Source organism: Schistocerca cancellata, chromosome 10 (genome assembly GCF_023864275.1).
Source record: "Schistocerca cancellata isolate TAMUIC-IGC-003103 chromosome 10, iqSchCanc2.1, whole genome shotgun sequence".
Classification (NCBI taxonomy): domain Eukaryota; kingdom Metazoa; phylum Arthropoda; class Insecta; order Orthoptera; family Acrididae; genus Schistocerca; species Schistocerca cancellata.
Genome location: NC_064635.1, coordinates 213,822,462 through 213,838,425, shown reverse-complemented (window position 1 = coordinate 213,838,425; position 15,964 = coordinate 213,822,462). Strand labels below are relative to the sequence as shown.

Here is a 15,964-nt window from a genome sequence, read left to right as displayed (position 1 = left end):
TGTCCACATCACCAGTTCGTGCGCACCGATACGCAAGTCGCCCAATGTGGCGTCAACGAAAAAGATTGCAGGTCCGAGCCACACGACATTCCATTTGTACCACTGCTGTGAAAATCGTACAGGCATTTAGTGAGGTCAGCGCGAACTGCTTGCTTCTCGGAGCTATGCTGCCGACTATACACTCTGTGTGTTGAACATATCAACTGAAGACAGCGCTGATTTTGTTGTAGTTTTCCTCTACATTTTGGAGTACGTGGCGAAGAGAATTAATGATTCATTTATGGGTGAATATACATGAAATAATCTTAGTTTTCGGACATTAATGTATTTGTATTCGTTGTGGTTCGTTTGTAGCAAGGACAGTGGCGACTTTGCCTAAAATCTACCGCTGTAGGTGTTCGATACTGTACCGGCACAGTGTGAGAAACTTGCTCGTATAATGAGTTTTAAAAAATTTTGTTTAGCATTATTAGTGCAGTATTATGTTCACAAGTGGTGAGGGGAATTTTATAATGTTTTCTTTATCATAATTTAGTAATTAAATATCTATTTTGAATTAAACAATGGAGATAGAAACGCGTTATGGAAAGTGGGTCGCAGATGTATCGCATTTGGCTGTAACAGATCTAAAATGGCGATCATGGATTAAATGAATGTGCACATATATCAAAAGTGCCTCAGCTAGCAGTTTAGCCGCATGCTTAAAATGAAAACGAAAATGCAAACGGAGATATTAACATTTTTGGCCGGGGAAAAGTGTTTTCCTGCGACGTTGAAAACGAAATGAAGAGCACGTTCTTACATCTGAAACGATGGTTTTCATGTCGGCCGTAAAGAAACTTCAATATTGGAAAATGAAACGGACTGTTCCGTAGGATCACAGCAGAAGAGGCCATGACAAGCAGAACGTCGACTGAAGGTGTCCATCCGAGATATATCGTCTCCGAAACAAAATCTCCAAGGCCTATCGAAGCAGCGGAGGGGGGAAAGAAAGAAGAAATCCAGAAAATCAGTTGCACGGAAGTCACCAGAAAAACTAATTCGTAAAACAGAGAAATAAGGGTGGTACAATTTATGCACTCAGTGGCACAATTTAGAAAACCGGATTTCTAATTTGTACTATTTGTAGATATTTAGTAGATTAACTGTAGCGTGTTTATTTTTCGTAGAATTTCCCGTACCAATGAACAACCTCCAGGCTGCCAACTAATGGAAGACCGCCAGGACGACGTTGTAAGCGGCGGGCACCTGTGCACCGCTCTTCTATACAGAATTAGTGAAAAACAGTGCAGATCGCAATGGTTATGTTATTTATAGTGACCGGTTTCTGCCTGGTCTTGGGACATCTGCAGAATAGCACCATCAGCTGAAGTTGACAATGGCCAGAACAGTCAGGAGACCTCAATCGCTGAAACTACTCTAGCTGCTTTTAAATAAAATAACCATTCCGATCTAGACTGTTTTTCACTAATTTTGTATAGCTTACAAGATCGTGTTCCCCCTAAAATTTCTCCAGAAATTTTGACCTAGTCTTCTAGTTCGAGATTAGTTCGGTGTCGCTAATTGGTGCTGTTGACAGCTACACTCAGTGTACATAGACGGACCTCTGCTTACAGCCAGCCACGGATGCCCCACGTTGTCAGTTCTTTCATTTACAGTGCACTTGTGTCAACTAATCTGATTGCTACGACGACAGATCCCTTTGGTCACCTTCCACCCATTTGTCATTAGCAACGACGATGCAACATCTGGGCTCCTGGGAACATTTCGGTTGCCGACTCGCATCATAATACTCACACTTTTCTAGAAATGAGTGGCTGCGATGTGATTAAACAGCAGATGCAGCAGTGACGAGTGCAACGGGGAAACAACGTGTGTCTTTAGCAAGCTCGGTTGTCTGGATGTCCCAGGTAAACCACAGCGGATGCGGACCTTTGCAGAACAGTACCGAAATACGGCTCACGACCATTTCGACAGAGTGCAACATGCAGGCGACGTGTTACCAACTGTGCAGTTGATCTGACATGGCTGCGCCACAGTGTATCGATGCTGAGGAGACGAGGACTGCATTTGATTCAGTCCTAGGACGTTAAAGCGTCGGTTCTACCGGTACATTGGAGGGTCTCACGTTCATCTGGTCGGATACTGGCCCTGGGTTACATCGTAGCCAAACAATACAAAAATGTATCCTTCAAAACACATTTTGTTGATTGAAGCTTCTCATAACGAGATATTAAAAGAAGTGTCTATGTACTTTAAACAAATCTTTTATAGCCAAGATCGCGTTCAAAAGTATTATTCTTTTTTTTTTTTTTTCGACAGGTGTTACTGTCACATCCAGATCTTCAAAAACCTTTTTTGGTTGTTCGTCATGTTCCATCGTGCGTTCGTTACTCGTTCCACGTTAACATTTTAGTGTAGAGTATAATGCACATTCCGGAACAGATTTGTCAGAAATAAAGTTACAAACAAGTTTGCCACACGTCAAATATACACAGCGTGCATTTCAGCTGACTATATTTTACTTGTGACAAACTTGTTTTAACTTTATTTTTGGCAAACCTGTGTAGAATTTACAATACGCTCTCCATTTCCAGTAAAAAATAGTTTTGAAAGCTATCTTGGATATAAGAAAATTTCTTTAGAAACATTTGTTGAACTTTTAGAGTGACAATCAATATTAAAAAATATAAAACTCATGAAAATAATGAAATGAACTTGCTGCCATGACGGGAGATGATGTCAGTGTTGAATAAGCGTTTGCCTTTAAGTTTACCTTCTGTTTCTGCACTTAGAGGAGTATCAACAGGACATTTTTTGCTGGTTCTTTTTGGTGATATCCAAGAGGATTTCTCAACGGATCTGATTCCTTTTTCTGTTTCAGATTTTTTTAAAATTCTATTCACGTAACATTATTGACGCATGATTAAGTATGTATTTTGCAAAAATTGTCGACCTTTATTTCGTAAACCAGTGGATGTAATATAAAAAGAGGTACTTATGGAATATGCTTACTTTTTAGATATGACATGACTCTTCAAAAATATGATGAATGGATAACTGCCACAATATGAGATACGTTTTATGTTCTTACTGCCCACTAAAGTTCTTAGGGCACAAAACGTTCTGAGACACACAGAATCACTTATATAAGAGTGTCAACTTAAAAATCTTGCCCCCTCTTGGATAAATTCCTGTGGACGCCAATGTGTGGATCATTAGAAATTAGGAACATCTGAAATCTGGTAGCCGGCCGATGTGACCGAGCGGTTCTAGGCGCTTCAGTCTGGAACCGCGCGAACGCTACGGTCGCAGGTTCGAATCCTGCCTCGGGCATGAATGTGTGTGATGTCCTTAGTTAGGTTTAAGTAGTTCTAAGTCTAGGGGACTGATGACCTCAGATGTTAAGTCCCATAGTGCTCAAAGCCATTTGAACCATTTTGAAACCTGGTGCTATCGAAGAAAGTAAAAAATTAAGTGAACAAATACAGTAAAGACTGAAGAAGCACTAAAAAGAGTTGGTGAGGAATGGAGTCTATGATTTACCCCAGCCAGAAGGGTCAAGCTATGCGGACATCAACTGCAGCACAGGTGGGTGGCTGACGTGGCTGCAAAGCTGCAGGTGCACACACGTTAGGCAGAAAATATGATACAGCACTTACATAGAGTATAACAGAGCTTTCGGAGACTTGCAGTCAAATAATGCAGAAAGGATAGAAAATATTTCTTCGGAATGTCTGAAATCGTTGGGAGAAATGGCAACCGAGGCGCTGTTCGAGTCGGTGTGTAGAATCTAAGAGTCTGGAGACTCACCATCAGACTTACCAAATAATATTTTCCACACAGTCTCGAAGTTAGCGAGAGCCGTTAAGTGCGAGAATTAACGCACAATCAGTTTAGCATCCCATGCATCAAAATTGTTGACAAGAGTAGCACACAGGAGAACGGGAAAGAAAATTGAGGAGTTGTAGATGATGGCCAGTGCGGCTTTTGGAAAGGTAGGCAGTGCCGACGTTCCGATTGGCAACGGAAGCAAGGCTCAAGAAAAACCGAGACACTTTCACAGAGGTTGTCGACCTGGAAAATTCGTTCGAAAATGCAAAATAGTGCAAGACATTCGAAATGTATGCTACAGGGAAAGACGGGTAATGGGCTTATAAAATCTCTACAAGAACCAAGAGCGAATAATAAGAATGGGCTACCAAGAATGAAGTGCTTCCATTAAAAAGCGTTAAGAAACGGAATTACTCTTTCACTTTATACTTCAAAAAAGCAATGACGGAAATGCACGAAAAGTTAAAAAAATGGTTCAAATGGCTCTGAGCACTATGAGACTTAACATCTGTGATCATCAGTCCCCTAGAACTTAGAACTACTTAAGCCTAACTAAACTAAGGACATCACACACATCCGTGCCCGAGGCAGGATTCGAACCTGCGACCGCAGCGGTCACGCGGTTCCAGACTGAAGCACCTAGAACCGCACGGCCACAACGGCCGGCGACGAAAAGTTCAAAAGTGAGATTAAATTTTAGGGTGAAAGGATATCAACGATATGATTCACTGATGACATTGCTATCCTCGATGAAAGTGAAGAAGAATCACAGGGCGTGTTGAATGGAGTGAAGAGTTTAATGGCTACAGAATGTGGATTGATAATCAAATAAGAAAAGGGGGAAAGTAAAGAGGAGTAACAGAAATGATTTCAGCGATAAACCTTACATCAAAATTGGGGACCACGAAGTAGACAAAGTTAAAAGAATTCTGCTAACCTCGGAGCAAAATATGACACATGATGGACAGAGCAAGGCGGACATAAAAACCAGATTAGGTGGGCTAATAAGGTAAGGAATGAGGATGTTCTCCGCGAAATCGGCTGGCGTAGATCCAGCAAATAATGGAGGATCTTGGGTGCAAGAGCTCCTGTGAGATGAACAAGTCGGCACAGGAGTGAAATTCATGGCGCGCCGCATCAAACCGATCAGAAGACTGAAGATCCAAAAAAATAAATTTAAAAAGAATTACGTAGGGACGGAGAGATTAGCAGAAGATAGGAAAAGACGAAGGACGTCACCAAACACTTAAAAGGAAATATTTTTCCTACTCGATGCACTTCGCGACACCCAGTATAGAGCAAGTATTTTGAGACTGTTTCTCTATCGATCGCACACTGCTTTACCTATTACCACTGGCGAGTCCTAGAAACAATTCATACCGTGAATTATTTATGAAGGTGATCTACAGCCACGGATTCCCTTCCGCCTACATCTTTGTGCAGAACGCAGCATGTGGGTTTCACAAGGGAGACAACAACGATTTCACTGACAAGCGTGTTCCACCTAGTTCGGTGACTTCTTCTAGAGCAAGACATGTATGTAAACGGTACTCTATTAATTTGGACAGGTTGCTGTGCCTGATTATACCGATTTTTTTCTCCAGTTGACGCAGTACCGCAAATTTTTCCGTAGTAAACTATTTCTTGTGCATCGCTTTCCAAATTGCATCTAAGAGGGAGTCCTGAGTCATACTATTACCAGATGAATGCGATATAATTTTTATTAGACGTTGAACTACACGCCTAATAGCCATATTCCCGACACTAAAATCCAGCTACAAGAAATTTTTCACCTCAATGAGATACATCTGATAACCAACATGCGAGGGAGAACAATTTATAATCTGACTGTACTTGTTTTTTTTTAAAAAAATCTGTTGTAATTACGATTCTGTAATGACGAGAGAAGCACTTATTGCAACAATGTGGATAATTGGCATCACTCAAAAACCATTTAAAGGGCGCTCAATCGCCTTAAGTTACTAAATACAAAACACATTTCCGTTCCTGAAGATTATGCAAAAAGTACGAAACGTTTATTGAGACTGAAGAAACCTTGCTATTTACTATATTCTCATAGGTTAGTAAAAAGGTACTGATTTAACAAATGTAGTTGTTTCTTCAACGCGTTGCGTGTTATAACTGGAGCATCACAATAAGTCTATTCTCTGATGAAATTTGTCATAAATAATCCATCGTAATATGAGAAGAACAGTAACATCCACAGAAAAACTGACATTTAGTAACTCGTTACTGAAGTTGCCAGTGACTATGATCATTCACTCGATCATTTCTTTCGTACAACTTTTTTTCTTCCTTTGACAAATACTGAATTAAATACTGATTCTGACGCTAGTTTAACAGCAGACAAATTTACCTTGTTTAGCCGCGCGGTCTTGGCCACGTTGCCACGGTCCGCGCGCTCCCTCCGTCGGAGGTTCGAGTCCTTCCTCGGGCATGGGTGTGTGTGTGTGTGTGTTGTCCTTAGCGTAAGTCAGTTTAAGTTAGATTAAGTAGTGTGTAAGCCTAGGGACCGATGACCTCAGCAGTTTGATCCCATAGGAACTTACCACAAATTAAAAACAAATGATTTTTTATTTCACTTGCAACACAAATAGTGAGAAAGACTAACACGTTCATTTTTATTAAATATAAGTCACTCTTTTATTTGGTACTGCGTAAACGACAACGAAGCAGCCATAGACACTGCAGCCAGAAAACATTCGCCTCGTGAAAATCATCCGTGGAACTATCTAACCAATTTTCTGGTAGGGAGATGACTTTCTCATATGTGGTAACGTCGTTGTCGGTGTCAGGGAATGTCAGTTCTTGTGTGTTGGTTTCCTAACGCCACATGGGAACGATCCAGGATTGCTAGTAATGAAATTACTATATGCTTTTTGTGCAATGGTAATTCACTCTCCCCCGGTAACCTCGCAGACTGCTATTACAAAGCAGTACTGTTTTCTATGCGTCACTATCCCGGAGTAAAGCCCAGGGAAGGCGGCTTAAGGGAATATAACGGCAGTGTTAAACATTCAGATTATGAAATGATGTACTCCTGGGCAATGAGGGAATACCCACCAATTTTTATATGTTCCGGCGACGTCAAGATGCATCACCAAGTGACCGTAATACGCTGAAACCAGTTACGATTGTGTCATAAAAATGATTGTGATAAAAGTAAACAATACTTCGTCATTAAGTCTTACGTGGTTGATGGGATACCTATGCGCCATTAACGTAATACACTGCGTGAGTCTACCTCTCACATCTATCTAATGTTGCGAAATGATTTCGAAACCTGGAGAAAAAATCTACGGACCATGGATTGAATATATATATACAGAATAACCTCGTTAGCGCGAACTCGCATAAGACGAACTCGCGGTTACCGCGAAAAAAATATTGGTCCCACCAGGAATACATTAGTTCTTATGGTATGTTTTATCGGTTAACAAGAATTTCGGTTAAGGCGAATTACGAACTCTGTTTCAGTTCCTAGCGTAATTAAATTTCACTGTAACACAAACTTCCGACCTTAGAATATTCCAAAGCGTATTTTTTTCCGAAATGAATGTAGGAAATGTAACTACAAAGCTAATTATACTTATTGTTGACTCGTTTTTAACGTATTGTAGGTCGGTAGCCGCGATTATCACCTCAACAATCAGCGATGCTGTACATTGTAAGCAGCACTTTTAGGAACATACTTAGTGCCGGATTTGACAGGTGTTCTGTTAGTCGTAGCCGTATCGAGTTGGAATACTGAATATAAACTATAGTTACAACCGGTACCGTAGCACGCGAAAATGGCAAAGAGGAAACAGACAGCTCGAAATGTACAGTTAAAGCTTAAGATTCTAGATGAAGTGGACCGTGGTACCAAGAAAACAGCATTGCAGAGCAGTTTGGAATACCTAAATCTACTTTATCTACGATTATTAAGAATCGAGAGAAAATCTTTAATGCTGCGGCATCAGGTTCTGGAAACAAATCTAAACGACTTCGTACTGCCAAGTATGAAGACATCGAGGCATTACTGCTAGAACGGTTCAATCATATGCGTGCATCTAACATACCTTTAACTGGCCCTGTGATTCAGTCAAAAGCAAATGATATTGCTAAAGATATGGGCATCGAAGACTTCCGTTGTTCTACTGGTGGTTGTATCGATTCCAAAAGAAACATTCAGTTTCATCTGTACAGATTTGTGGCGAAGCAAATAAAGTTGATGAAGAAAGTGCGAACAGCTGGTTGCATGAATTCAGCCGAGTGAAGGAAAAGTATGCCTCGTGTGATGTGTTTAACACGGATGAAACTGGATTTTTCTACAATATTTTTCCAAATCACACCCTGGGGATAAAAGATGATAAGTGTCACGGTGAAGCACGAAGTAAACAACGTATGATTGTTGTACTGTGCTGTAATGCTGACGGCAGTGAGAAGTTTTGTCCCTGGGTTACCGGTAAATCCGAGAAACCACGTTGTTTTAAAATCATAAATATGGACACTTTACCTTGCATCTACTCTCACCACAAGAAAGCTTGGATCGATGGCACCTCATTTCGCAAGTAGCTTCTTCGTTTCAACAGTCGAATGGTTGCTCAAAATAGACATGTTCTTCTAACACTGGACAGATGTACTGCCCATAACGTTCATGATCGGAACCTATCCAACATAAAGGTTCAGTTTTTTCCACCCAACGCCAGAAGCCGCCTTCAGCCTTTGGAACAAGGCATAATCTCACTCATAAAGAGAGCTTGTCGTAAGCGACTTGTAAAAGCTGCAATTCGTGCTGCTTAAAACAACAGTGCAACCCCAAATTGGAATCTGCTTGACGCAATAAAAGCCATCGCAGCAGTCTGGAACTCAGTATCGCCACATCATATTAACAGAGCTTGGAGACACAGCAACACTGCAGATATCCGCGAGTTAGAAGATGCCACTTCATGTGATGAAGTGCTGCAGGACGTTGCGAACCCTGGGATTAGTTTCGAAGAATCCATTAGTGTAGACGACGATGATGCCGTATGTGCTTCTGTGGAATCGGATGTGCCAAAAGCTGTGAACGAGGTGCAAGAAGGGCCGTCAGAAGAAAGTGAAGAGGAAGAGAGTACAGATACCATTCCACCTACCCGTCAGGAGATGTTTACAGCCATGGACTGTTTAGAACGGTTCGCTTCAACATCCGACGTCACTGCTGGTTTTACGTACTCTATCATTACAATTAGTTGTGAAATTACAAAATATTATCGTTCCCATTAACGTCAGCGGACCATGACCGAATTTTTTCCAAGAAAGTAACGTACATAATTTGTGAGTACTTGAAATTTTGCAATCACTTTATAGTGTTATAAGTCTACAATAACGTGATTGATAGTGTACTGCTGTACATGTATACTTATTAAAATCTGTGTTTTTCACTTTTTTAACATGAATTTTTTTAACACGAACTCCTGAATTTTCGGTCCCTTCGGATTTGTGTTCACGAAGTTTTACTGTATACAGGTCTGAGAGCGATCAAATAGGGCAGCGTGTGCTAATGGTGTGTCTCTTTCACGAAAATCAGATCGTATTACCATCTCCTCCATTCGAAGAATGACTGAAGTAACTAATTCTGTTTTCTCATACATCATAGGTATTGCTTTTAAACAGTACTATACACTCAGTAATTCTGCCGCTTTGTACATAATTTGTGCGTAGGCGGACGTATATGCCCCAAAAACTTCATAGAACGTAGAAAACATTTCTGTGTGATATCTCAATGCCATTGTCAAATGTTATGTAGAAGGCTTGTGTGGGATATTTCTTGTTCTTCATTGCCAGAAGAATAAATGCGTTTTGATACTGATTTGTTAAACTTTTTCCATAATTGCCATCCTGATAAAATCATTCTAAAATTAAATATTTGACTCTGAAAATCCTAGGTTCACATGAAACCATGGGACACTTCCTCAATTTTCAAAATCATTCAGCTTGAAAAAATTTTGGTAGTGAAAGAGTATAGTAAGTTAAAACAAATAACTGATATGTTTCCTCTCCTAACTGAAGGCCCCCTCCCCCCCCCCCTCCAAAAAAAAAAAAAAAAAAAGAATTTCCTGCATCTTGTAGACGTCTCTTCCAAATCTAGTATTTGGTTTCTGTGTAAACCGAAGGTAATGTATTAGTTTTTAATTTGTTTCTGTCCTGTCTAAAGCCCACTGCGATGCCATTTACCAGAAAATCTCCTTCAATTTCTTTAGGCCAGTTCACGAGATTCGTTGACAGCGAATATTACTTTGTACCTACATGTATGATTGACGTTGATGCCAACATCAGAATATATTTTATGCTATGAAGATGGCAGTAGCTGACACCAGTATGAAGTGTACAAGTTTGTGTTATCAAGACGGACCTGTAAAATAAATGCCAAAATTTGATCATAGACTAATTCTTAGACTTTATGTCTTCAATTGATGACTACTGTTCTAATTGCAACTGTTCATTCTCGTATTGTGGTCATAAAATTTTAGTCGCCTCTTGCTGAAAGTGTTCGATATTTTTTTCTTCACATTGATGATGAAGTTCCCGGTTTTCCTTTAAATATATAGTCTTTCTGTAGAAAACACAAAAATTATTGGACTTTTTCTATCTTACTTTTCCATATTTTTCATTATCAATCTGTCTTGTGTGCACAACCGTTATATATTACAAGATTTGTTGCAGTGCAATAATGTGTTCGTTTCACATCCGGTTCGTGACTGTTTTGTTATATCTGTTCGAAGTGATATTATTGTGCATAAGGGCAGTCGTTATGAAGAGGCGAAGAGATTTGCCCAGCGTAGACTACCTTCAATTGTTTCATGATTTCAGACTTCAAACTAAAGACAACAACAACAAAAAATCAGCATTATTGTTATTATAATTGTTTCTCTTCTGATTCATATTTAATGTTGCGACATGTTCTGCCATGGTATAATAAGGTACAGAATAAGATAATATAAGACCGCAAAATCGGTGCCTGCTAAGAATGTTTGGTAAATGGGACACATCAATTTAGCGTCACGGGTGTGGCGGTTACCTAAAACTACCACGTTTCTGCAGTTTGAAGGCAGATTCAATAAATTCACAAATCTGAAGGAAAGTTATTATGCAAACCCGACCACGAGCGCTAACGGGAACTCGATAGCGTTTTTTTTCCAAGGATTCCCAGGATTCTTACAGATGTTTCTTGAATAAATACGGAATAAATTGCAATTTCATATGAAGTGAACATTAGACACAATGCCCAAAACAAAGGGTTGCAATATTTCGGAAGACACTGACGTAAGTAACCGAAAATCCTTTCGTTAAGGCCACATTGCGCACGCCGAAAGGAGAAAATCTCTCAAATTCTTGGGTGCGGTTTCCGCAAGGTCGATTCAATTAGGTGCGGCATCCAGAGCATTCTCGCACGTCCTGTTCGTTACTGCTGAATGCAGAAGTACGCCTCTGCTCTGTTTAAACGATTGTTTGCATAACAAACGAACAAAAAACATGTAGAAAATGTTGCGTGCTTAGAGCGAACTGTAATGGCGCTTCTACGCAGTTGCGTAGCAGGTGGCGGATATTTTCTGTTGACCCTTTGTAATAGAGGTCGTACCGCGCACACTTGCAGCAGTATTCTCAGTTCCACCGATATACCATGAACTCGCTATGAATACGCAATCAGCTGGGATAGTTAACCGATTTACAGAGTACGACGTTGCATGGAAAACGCGATTCAACCAAGCCAACAAATCAAAATACGACACCAAGGTGCTCCTTCGCACAACATAAAAACAAACAGTAAAATAAAAACTTAAGGAGTAGGCACAAGTACGGAACGGAAAATTTGGATTAAAAATGCATTAAGTTTGTCTTAGCGACACCTGAAACTACACAGCCGTAGACTTACGTAGCAATGCCTTACTTTTTATTTCTCCTATTATTTGACAACCCCTTTACTCACGCTTTCATTCAAAGCCCTGCCAAGAAATAAAAGCTTAATTGAAGAAATAAAAGTATTTGATTAAAATCCACGGTGAAAGACGACTCTGAACGAACAATTTAATGACTACTGAATATGGACTGAGAGTAAACCAAAAAAAGACGGAATTAATGAGGAGGAAGAGACGTAAAATATAAACTTAACATGAAAATAGGGGAGCAAGTAATAAATGTAGTACAGGAATATTGCTGGGTTAGAAGCGAAATAACGCAAGACGGACAGGGCAAACTAGTAAAGGCAAAGGAAGCACACCTTGTCAAAGAAGTCTATTAGTATTGCTTTTAAAGAAAACGTCTAAGTAATGCTACATCTGTACTTCACGAAATTTCGCTACTACGCTGTGACCAGATGAAAGGCACTCCGAGTAATAATACAATACTGTTGAATAAGATAATATCCTGCACAATCGGAAAGGCGCTGTTGAACAAAGTAAGCAACCAGAAACGGCGACATATGTTGTATCGTGTTTTGTGTCCATACGTGGTCATTCCTGTACCATCTGACGTTTTCAGATAGAAAAATGCTTAAGCTTCCCACTGATGTAGGTGACATTTGTTAGACGGTGATAAGCTGACGCAAACGTACCGCAAAAAAAAAAAAAAAAAAAAAAAAAGCTGTGACTGTGGTTCTTAAAAGTGGAGTTTCAACTTCTAAACGTGTCAGACATCCAACAGGCAATAAGGATGTAGCGAGTTGGGACGGCATGTCGCTAGTAAATGGTTCAGCCTTCGTATCATGTACGGGAAATCAGATATAAGCGCTAGGTGGCAATCTGGCCGCATGAGTGCATATCGATCAGGCCGTGTTGACAAACATTCAGCGCCTTCTGAAGCCATATCGTACCATAACCCTAGAGTACTAAACATTTACGATTGCTGCTGGTACCAACTCGTGGTATCCGCCATTGTGATATTGTCAATATGTGGTGTAAAACAGGACTTTTTTTTTACTTATTTTGTATGTGACCTACCACTGGAGACCTTATCATCGTAATTAACTAGTGCATAAACTATAGATTATGACTTTCTTTGAATAAAACAAGGTGTAGTAAAATTACGATGATTTAGTAACAATGTAAAATTTTCCTTCGTTTAGTGTTCGAGGGTTCATATGCCCAGAATTGGACTTAATGACGTGATACACCACGTGCTACAAAGGTAACATCGTCTAACGTACACACGTAGCATTATTTTTGAAATGTCAAAGATGAATTTTCTTACAAAAGATTTGAAATTCTCGTTTTAGAAATTAGGAAATGCTGAAGTAGAATGCGTAATAGATTTGGCTCAGATAATTTTGACAAAACGTAGACCTCAAAAAGATCAAAACATAATTTTATTTTAAAAAACGTCACTAGTCATGTAAAATATATTCTGTGTACAGTAAAATTTGGGGAGAGAAATTATCTAGCTCGGAATGTATCCGTATATTGTCAAATAATTGATAACCTATATTGGTTTACAATGTTCTTGAAATGTACACGATGACATTGTAATAAAAAATGAAATTAATGCCGTTCTGGCTGCATGACAATTGCCTGCGTGTTAACATACACTACGTTAATTTACATCAGCACTTGGGTGATTGAAAATTGCGAAGCGTATTTACGATAGACAAGTTTCACTCTTGGTACTCAAGGCGCATCACTGTCCTGAAAGAAAAAAAATTGATATTACACTTGCAAACATCTGTTGGTCGTTATTTTTTTACATCCTTCTGATATGGCAGTTCGTATGACCGGTGAATTTGCAAGAAAGTTTGAATTTGAGTAAAATATTGTGATGATATGCGTTGCTCAAATACGGACCAGTTATCAACGTAGGGGGCTGACGACAGCGCCAATGCAATTACTGTAATGTCAAAGAAATATTCACCACAAATCCAGACTATTAGACAAATTAACAACTCGTACATGTTCCTAATGCAACTTTTACAGACTTACGAAGGTTTTTTTTTAATTTAATCACATACAAATGTTTATAGGTGTAATATATTCAGATCACTGACGATGATATTAAAAATGAAATACGTCTGAAAAATATGCATCGTAATTTTCTGACGAGGACGTCACAATATCGAGACATGTACCAAATTAAAATTAGAAATCCAAAACCAAAAATTATCAAGTAGAAGGCATCGTTTGCTTGTGACACAGTGGCCGTTGTAATTAAAATTCAGAGGCTTAAAATACTGCTCGCCACTTTTTTAACCAAATAATACGCTACCCACGGCAGCTTATCTGTGCTTTAATTATATTTTACTCGATCGGATTATTAACAAGGGGAACTTACGCTATAAATTTATCTGATTGTAGTTTTACAGCAACAACAAAAAAATCAAGACAGTTGGACACGAAAATGAGAGAAGTAGATGTATAGTGGGAGAGTGAAATACAGAAAGTGTCTGACAAAGAGCGAGAGAACGGAAGAAAGAGAGACGAAAAACGCTGTGTGTACTCACCTTTTATTTGTACGCAGCTGGGCACGAAACAGCGGTCCTCGCTATAGTCCGATTGTTGGCGCGATTGTCGAATCAGCCGGATAGGGCCGTGGTCGGAACTGGAACCGCAAGAAGTCCACACAACCAACTCAGTCCAGGCCGTCAGGAATGCAGAGGAGGAAGGCGGTAAGCCTAGGGTGCGGTGTCCCAGTGTCTCTCTCCGACCACCTGTTGTCTTCGCGTAGGCGCTGGCAGCAAGCGGTCGGCAATGGACAGCCAGCGACGGCGGCAACGGGCGGCGCCTCGGGACGTCAGGCGTCGCGCACGCTCAGGCAGGGTAGGGGGCTGGAGGGTGGGGGAGGCAGCGGAAGTGCGTGCTACGGAGGGAGGCGGGCTGTTGCGGCACAACTGGGCGACCTCCCGAAAATGGCGGCGGTAGGCTAGGGTCGCCTGTCGATGCGTCGGCGTCGGTTGCGGAAGCAGCACTGGCAGCAACAATGGAACCCGGCGGCGCAGGGGCAGGCAGGCATCATTCCAGGCGCGGAGCGAGGGGGTGTTTGGCACCGCGGGTGCGGTGCGGGAACGGTGCGGAAACACGCTCACTCGTAAACAAACGCGGCCGACGGTAAACACACAGCAGCCTCGGCGCGACGCGCGATCCTCGCTTGTTTTTCCTCTCTGTCGGAGCGACGTGTACGGAGCGGCGGACTGGCGCGAACGGGGCACGCGCGCGCCCGAACCGGGTCTTATATACCGGCTAAAAATAGCCGCATAACGTCACTCCGAGCGCGCCCATTGGCCGCCCGGCGAGCAGTGATGTAATCCGGAGACGGCGTGGTGGGGGTGGAGCGCGCTTGGAGGCCGTGGCGGCGTCGGCGGGCGGCTGTGTGTAGCCGGCAGGACTGTATCCGTGTCTAGGATGGGCTGGGGAAGGGGGGGGGGGGAGGGATGAGGAGACAACACACTAACTCCCGGAGACTTGGCGCGCGAAGAACTGCTCTGTTGTACTGCTGCGCTGCGGCTGTATTCGCACCAGCGCCTCTGTGTACGTGTGTGTGTGTGTGTGTGTGTGTGTGTGTGTGTGTGAGCGCTCACGGCCGCACGCCTTTCATGAGCAAGCATACGTCAGGCTTGACTCCTCAACAAACCACACGATGCGGAAGCTCCATTTTACAAGGGAATTTTTACGCACTAAGGCGCTTCGACTTTCTTCATAATATGCAAAGTGTGATTTAAAAGTAAGGAATTTCTTTTGTAATTTCACCTGGATTTCCAACTTTTTTCTCGTTGGTACACGTATACCTGATGGACGTTTGCGTTAACAGCTGTTTTGAACGTTTATTTTTATTGTTGGCAGTCGAAAAGATTACACGTGTTTTCGAGTGGTTGGCGAGTTTTTACTTTCGAAAAAGCTCGGTCAAAGGATTTGCATTAGATTTTGCTCGAAAAATAGAAGAAAGTGCTGCACCGTACTCCAAATGTTGACTGGAGCTTTTGGTGAATCTACTATGAGTAAGACAAGAATTCATGAGTGGCTCCAAAGAGGGTCGAGAAGACGTTGAAGACGACGACCTCCCTGGGCACCCTAGCACATCAGTTACTGACGAACTGAAGAAAAATGACTCGACCTGAGTTCAAATGTGGTAGAACGCATACGTAACATTGCATCGGAATTTCTAA

The 15,964-nt window shown here is 41.3% G+C and overlaps 1 protein-coding gene across 1 annotated transcript in view; it reads right to left on the bottom strand.

Moving 5' to 3' along the window:
- LOC126106274 (activating transcription factor 3) overlaps positions 1–14,992 on the bottom strand; it is a 609,251-nt gene extending 594,259 nt beyond the window's left edge. The window contains exon 1 of the mRNA XM_049912497.1: positions 14,306–14,992. The gene's annotated coding sequence lies outside the window, so the exon portion shown is untranslated. The remainder of the gene's footprint in view (positions 1–14,305) is intronic.
- Positions 14,993–15,964: the final 972 nt, after the last annotated feature.